Consider the following 8,051-nt stretch of genomic DNA (forward strand, 5'->3'; position numbering starts at 1 on the left):
GTTTTCGAACATATTAGGGCTAAAATTCAGTCTCTTCATGACTATTTTGAGCATAATTAAATCACATTTAATTGATTCCAAAAGTTTAATCACATTAAATATAATAATTGAACCATAATTAAATTAATTTCTCCCTCTTAATTGATTATAAAACTAACGTGGACACCAAAAAATCGTATAGTTATGATCTAGCGCGTTCATGCAAGAGGCTAACTGATACCACTGTAGGAGTTTATAGGTACTACACAGCGGAAATAATATGAATCATATTCAAACAAGTACCAATCCCAAGATCACATGCATAACACACAAGACACATAATCATACCTTTGACACATGAATTCCACGAAGCTATTCGACAGGCAAATCAGGGAGAGAATAGAGCCCCAAGCGTTGCTCCTCTACTTAGTCCACGAGATTCGAACGAGCCGTCCACCAATACTAGATTGGTCGAGTGATTGAGGAAAACCGCGATCACCACCTTTATGGACAACCGACCACCGCACAAAACACCACCACCACGAGACACCATTGGCGCCAATAAGGAGGAGGAGAGAGCCGTGTAAGAGAGGACTATGAGAGGAGTTGGGTTTCGTGTTTGCTAACTAGGGTTTGATCACACTGATCAATTAATTGCGTACACCGTGCTTGCAAACCTAGGCACCTAGTCTATTTATAATCTCATTATAATTAGACTAGGGCACGAAGCTCAAAACACCTTCTAATCCTCCATATGGCCGGCCACCTAGAGTGATGAGGCCCATGAGGGGTCACTACAAGAAAAGGCAAATTAGCGACGGCCAAAGTAGTCGCAAATCTGTCGTAAAAATGGATTTGCAACAGATTTGCGACTACTTTGGTTAGTCGCTAAACACCTCGTCGCAAAGCTATTTTTGCGACTTATTTTTGGATAGTCGCAAATTTAGCAACGGATTTGCAACGACTTTGCAACTACCATTTAGTGACTAACTTCAAAATTTTAGCAACTAAATCACTGTCCGTTGTAAAATATTTGCGACGAATTAGCAACTACGGAGACCAATGTTTTGTGACGGATTAGCGACTACTAGACCAAAATTTTGCGACTGCGAGACTAAACTTTTGCGACGACAAAGACTAGTTATTTTGCGACGAATTTGCGATTACAAGACTAATTTTTTTGCGACGGATTATACAACTGAGACCAATTATTTTGCAACTAAGCACTCATTCTCTAAAACAAATACGCAGTCGCAAAAATCTAGCGACTGACTACCAATATTTGGAGACCATAATTTAGCGAGGACCAATATCTTTCACAAAAAAAAATGTCAAATTTATTCAAATATCCAAACCATATTAATAAATCAAAATTATCATCAGTTTTGTATCAATGTATTAAAAAACAACATTCTCAACCATACGACTAATTTTTTTCAAAATCACCTCTCATATAAACTACTTCCAATAAATACTAATAACGATATACAAATATGTATTGAAGATTAGTTGTTCACAAAATTATCACCAAGAAATTAAAAATCACTTAGATGTATCACGAGAGCGGGTGAGAGTAGACGTAGGAGGCTTAGTAAGACAGTAATGTTGGACAAGGGTTGTAATATCCTTCGATGTTTTGTGCATAGCAATTTTTTTTCTTCTTTCATGTTGCTTTTTCTATCTCATGATTTTCAGCAATTTCCTTGGCATATTTTAAACTTTCTGCCGCCATTTTTTGGCTTTCCTCAAACTCAGGTCTCCAAGTATATGTATGCTGCACATGATTATCCAAGTTGAAACCATATGCATTAGAATTTACAAAACACAATTGTCAAAATTTGACAACACGGAGACATTACTCGATAGAGGCTACTAAAAATCAGCAGTCAATTTTTTCTTCCACCCAAATCTCTCAAGTGCCAAATGTTAGAAAGAAGCACGAAAAGAGAGGGGACAGGGGAAGATATGAAGAGGTGGCAGCCTAGGAGGCATGGAAGGAATATAGACTTCCTCTTATAAGTACACATTCAGGGCCTAAAATACCAAAGTATCAACAACTAATGCAGTGAGTTAGAACACTTCATTTTATACACTTGATTTAATGATATTCTGATCACATTCCAAAATCTATGACAATAAGCCAAAAACAAAGAACTAATAACAGGTTCAGATCATTTATTTGATAGATATTCATAATAAGATCGCAATGCACAATATCCAATCAGTTTGTTATAAAAAATAAAACCTTATGATGCTGGTCGCTGGCGGTTGAGCATCGGCCATTACAGCCAGGTATATTAAGTTTTTTTTGCAGCTGAGCCTAGTACCTACTAAATATTTCAAATCATAAAATAGGCACAAAAGGACTTATTTTCCAGCATACAAAGTAATAAAATTAAAAAACCCTTAATAAGACTATAGATAAGAACAATCAATAACACTTGAAACCAGATTCGAAATATAGAGAGTATTATTAAACATTTTCAGTAAATTTGAGATTGCTTTAATTTTTAATAAGATTATAATTGTATATCATGGATCACAAATCATGGACTCAAATCCACTTGTTCTAGCTGTGTGTGTGTAGTAGAAAGAGAAAGAGTTTTAGCTGTGTGTGTGTGTGTGTATGTTAGTGTTCTGTTTGTCATCTCCTCTTCTGAAGAACATTTCTTTTATTTTTTTGTTTTTGTTTTTTCTTACAGGAAAGACCATTTCCTTGAAGCTACTATGTTAGTGTGAGAACTAATTTATGTGAAGTGCAAGCTAATTGGAACAAGCTTTAGCCAAAAACTAAAAGGAAGCATCAAGACTTATCTACTAAACACCTGCTCTTGAGTACTGCGTCAACCTTACAAATGAAATCAACAAGCATATTTACAACAATAAGCACCTAGCTAAGAAAGCTCATGGACTCTTTTACCACGTCCCTGAATCTATAATCATCAAACCTACCAAATTAAACTTTGTGAGCCTACACAGCAGTTGAATGAGAGATTGTATCACAAAGTGTTGTAATTCCAACCCTCTTGTAGCCAATTAGTTTATTAAGTAATTCCCTTGCACACAAATAAAAAAAAAATTAAACAAAGAGATCAGACAAGAATGAAAGGTAAACCCAAAGCTAAGATGAGTCTTATGCCACTATTAGCAAGAATTTGCAACCGTCCCTGTAGTGTGGATCACCCAGCTTTACGAGGCATTTATATTATAAACCAATGAATCATTTCTACAGCAAATAATATACATCAATGAACCATTTTTCGAAAATTTGGTACCACTCCATCACCAAATGTATTACTAACAATAACACACACAAGGACTGCAATAAGTATGGAAATCTACTATTCAGTTAGTGGAATTGATTTTATAAACCCCAACCAAAACATAGATAACCTCAACTCCGCTCACAATACTTTCACAGCTTAACTGTCATAAATCTAACCATTGCAAATCTGTTTCATTTAACCTTAATTAGGAAATGGGAAAACAAGAATCATAATTACATTACATATACATGACATGTTTGTTGTAGTCCATTTCTCAATATAAAACTTGTGCATCAGCGAGGCTTTCAGTTTTGTTTAGTCAATTCTACTATTATATATCCAATTGAGCACTTCATTGTGCATTAACTAATAATTTGATGCAGATGATGGTGGGGTAAATGTACTTTTTATTTTTACATAACAAATAATGAATATGGAAAATAACGGACTTTCACGATTCAAATTAATACTAGGTTGCTATTTTGTAGCTATCTCGCATACACAAACTAAATAATCAATCAATTTTGAATGGTTTCACATTAATTGACTTCAATGATAACCCTAAATTAAGCAATTGGCAGCCAAATTAAAATCAATTCAATCAACGCAATTCAAATGGAAACCAAATTAAAGTCAGATCAATTCGCAACTCAATCATTTTGCAATTCAATCAATTTAATCAATAATTAGATTAAAATCAATTCACAACTCAATCAATACGCATTTCAAACAATAATTAGATTAAAATCGATCCGCAATTCGCAATGGAAACCAAAATAAAATAAAAAATTGGACAAAAAACCTCAAATTGTATTAAGAGAAAGATGGAATGGACGGTAGGAAGGGGAAGAATACGTAACTAGCCTGGGATGAGATGTGCTAGCAGCGACGGAAGATGAAAACGACGGCAACAAGTTCACTCTGAAGTTCTGAACTTGGTTTTGAAATTCGCCATGGAAGCCTTTGGTTTGTTTTTTTTTAAAGGAAGAAGAGTATGTACTGCGATTATGAATAATAAGGATTAAGGAGTGATAGTTAGTTCTTGTTTTTTTAGGCAACAATTTATTATACTATATACGTTTTTAATTTCTTTATTAATAAATTTTAAAAATAATGGTAGTGACTATCATGTTAGTTGCAATAGTAGTCACAAATGTTTTTAAAAAATGGTTTCAAAATAATTAACCCTGGCAACTATAATTTAGTCGCAAAAAAATTATAAGAGTGTCGCTGATTAGCAACCAATTAGCAACTACTAAAAAATCGGTTGCAAAATTTGCAACTATTATTTTTTAGTCGCAAAAAAAATTTTTGCAACTGATTATTTGGTAGTCGCAAAAAACAGTTGTTAATTAGTGACCACATAGCAACTTATGTAAAATTGGTTGCAAAATTTGCGACTACTCGTCTTTTTCAGTTGCAAATATAATTTTTGCAACTGCTTATTATGGTAGTCGCAAAAATCAGTTGCTAATTCTTCTTTTTCTTGCATTGTAGTGGGTCTCGTCCTCTAATGCTTGATCTAGCCCCTTGGTGTGACCTTATAGGATCCGTCCAATTGGGCTTTGGGCTATTTTACTAGTCCAAAGATCGTTAGTACCTCTAGCTATGGCAAAACGACGACCCAAATGTACGAACTTAATTATCTCCATAATTTGATCCATTTATATATCTAGTAATTGCACACGACGAAGACATAACTCCTTCAATGGGGCCCGGTAGCGAAAAGAATTAAGATCCTAGGCGATACATCTTAGGATCATATAGTGCCATTTTGAAACATTTATGACCATTATATATTGTCATAAATGTCCGTGGTAGGCTTCAGTTCACAAAATCGGTGCAAGTTGCGAATTGGTAAATTGATCGTTTTAAGGCAAATTGGATGGTTCCACCCACCTAATTGGACTCCCAGAGGGTATTAGGGACCATGGAAAACATCTCGGCAATTTTTATTTCCAGGCGAAAAAAAGGTCAAAAAAATTCCAAAATTGAAGGCTATATTATCCACGCTTTTTGAGAAATTTTTGAGGTTAAGGGGCCTGGTGGAGAAAAGTGTTAAGACACATGGGAATACATCTTAGGGTCATATAATTTCGTTTGGAACCATATATGACCATTATATATTGTCATAAATGTTCGTGGTAGGTTTGAGTTCACAAAATCGGTGCAAGTTGCGAATTGGTAAATTGATCGTTTTAAGGCAAATTGGATGGTTCCACCCACCTAATTGGACTCCCGGAGGATATTAGGGACCATGGTAAACATCTCGGCAATTTTAATTTCCGGGCGAAAAAAAGTCAAAAAATTCCAAAATTAAAGGCTAGTATCCACGCTTTTTGAGAAATTTTTGAGGTTAAAGGGCCCGGTGGCGAAAAGTGTTAAGACCCTAGGGGATACATCTTAGGGTCATATAATTCTTGTTGGAACCATATATGATCACTAAATGATGTCATAAATGTTTGTGATAGGCTTGAGTTCACAAAATCGGTGCAAGTTGCGGATTGGTAAAATGATCGTTTTAAGGCAAATTGGATGGTTCCACCCACCTAATTGGACTCCCGGAGGGTATTTGGGACCATAGTAAACATCTCGGCAATTTTTATTTCCGGACGAAAAAAAGTCAAAAAATTCCAAAATTAAAGGCTAGTATCCACGCTTTTTGAGAAATTTGTGAGGTTAAGGGGCCTGGTGGCGAAAAGTGTTAAGACCCTAGGGGATACGTCATAGGGTCATATATTTCCGGTTGGAACCATATATGATCACTAAATGATATCATAAATATCTGTGGTAGGTTTGAGTTCACAAAATTGGTGCAAGTTGCGGATTGGTAAATTGATCGTTTTAAGGCAAATTGGATGGTTCCACCCACCTAATTGGACCTCCGGAGGGTATTAGGGATCATGGTAAACATCTCGGCAATTTTTATTTCATGCGAAAAAAAGTCAAAAAAATCCAAAATTGAAGGCTATTATCCTCGCTTTTTGTGGTTAAGGGGCCTTGTGGCGAAAAGTGTTAAGACTCTAGGGAATACATGTTAGAGTTATATAATGTCGTTTAGAACCATATATGACCTTTATATGGTGTCTTAAATGAACGTGGTAGGCTTGAGTTCACAAAATCGGTGCAAGTTGCGGATTGGTAAATTGATCGTTTTAAGGCAAATTGGATGGTTCCACCCACCTAATTGGACTCCTGGAGGGTATTAGGTACCATGTTAAACATCTCGACAATTTTTATTTCCGGGCGAAAAAAGTAAAAAATTCCAAAATTGAAGGCTAGTATACACGCTTTTTGAGAAATTTTTGAGGTTAAGGGGCCTGGTGGCGAAAAGTGTTAAGACCCTAGGGGATACATCTTAGGGTCATATAATTCCGGTTGGAACCATATATGATCAGTAATGACGTCATAAATGTCTGTGGTAGGCTTGAGTTCACAAAATCGATGCAAGTTACGGATTGGTAAATTGATCGTTTTAAAGCAAATTAAATGGTTCCACCCACCTAATTGGACTCTCGGAGGGTATTAGAAACCATGGTAAACATCTCGGCAATTTTTTTTTTCGGGCGAAAAAAAGTCAAAAAATTTCAAAATTGAGGCTATTATCCACGCTTTTTGAGGAAATTTTGAAGTTAAGGGGCCCGTTGGGGAAAAGTGTTAAGACCCAAGGGGATATATCTTAGGGTCATATAATGTCGGTTGAACCATATATGATCACTAAATGATGTCTTAAATGTCTGTGGTAGGCTTGAGTTCACAAAATTGGTGCAAGTTGCGGACTGGTAAATTGATCGTTTTAAGGCAAATTGGATGGTTCCACCCACCTAATTGAACTCCCGGAGGGTATTAGGGAACATGGTAAACATCTCGCCAATTTTTATTTCCGGGCGAAAAAAAGTCAAAAAATTCCAATATTGAAGGCTATTATACACGCTTTTTGAGGAATTTTTGAGGTTACAGGGCCCGGTGGCGAAAAGTATTAAGACCCTAAGCGATACATCTTAGGATCATATAGTGCCGTTTGAAACCGTATATAACCATTATATATTGTCATAAATTTCTGTGGTAGGCTTGAGTTCACTAAATCGGTGCAAGTTGCGAATTGGTAAATTGGCAAATTGGATGGTTCCACCCGCTCATTGGACTCCCGGAGGATATTAGGGACCATAGTAAAAATCTCGGCAATTTTTATATTCGGGCGAAAAAAAATCAAAAAGTTCCAAAATTGAAGGCTATTATCCACGCTTTTTGAGGAATTTTTGAGGTTACGGAGCCCGGTGGCGAAAAGTATTAAGACCCTAGGCGATACATCTTAGGATCATATAGTGACGTTTGGAATCATATATGACCATTATATATTGTCATTAATGTCCGAGGTAGGCTTGAGTTCACAAAATCGGTACAAGTTGCGAATTGGTAAATTGATCGTTTTAAGGCAAATTGGATGGTTCCACCCACCTAATTGGACTCCCGGAGGGTATTAGGGACCATGGTAAACATCTCGGCAATTTTTATTTCCGGGCGAAAAAAAAGTCGAAAAATTCCAAAATTGAAGGCTAGTATCCACGCTTTTTTAGGAATTTTTGAGGTTAAGGGGCCTGGTGGCGAAAAGTGTTAAGACCCTAGGGAATACATGTTAGGGTCATATAATGCCGTTTGGAACCATATATGACCATTATATGGTGTCTTAAATATCCATGGTAGGCTTGAGTTCACAAAATCGGTGAGAGTTGCGAATTGGTAAATTGATCGTTTTAAGGCAAATTGGATGGTTCCACCCACTCAATTGTACTCCCGAAGGATATT

At 36.2% G+C, this 8,051-nt stretch overlaps 1 long non-coding RNA gene across 1 annotated transcript; it reads right to left on the bottom strand.

Moving 5' to 3' along the window:
* Nucleotides 1–1,295: 1,295 nt before the first annotated feature.
* Nucleotides 1,296–4,431, bottom strand: LOC110733521. The gene is made up of 2 exons (XR_002513646.1): nt 2,225–4,431; nt 1,296–1,753 (listed from the first exon to the last, which is right to left on the bottom strand). It is a non-coding gene; the product is annotated as an uncharacterized LOC110733521 (long non-coding RNA).
* Between the last annotated feature and the right edge of the window lie 3,620 nt (nt 4,432–8,051).

The sequence above is a fragment of the Chenopodium quinoa genome, unplaced genomic scaffold (genome assembly GCF_001683475.1).
Source record: "Chenopodium quinoa cultivar QQ74 unplaced genomic scaffold, ASM168347v1, whole genome shotgun sequence".
NCBI classification, from domain to species: domain Eukaryota; kingdom Viridiplantae; phylum Streptophyta; class Magnoliopsida; order Caryophyllales; family Amaranthaceae; genus Chenopodium; species Chenopodium quinoa.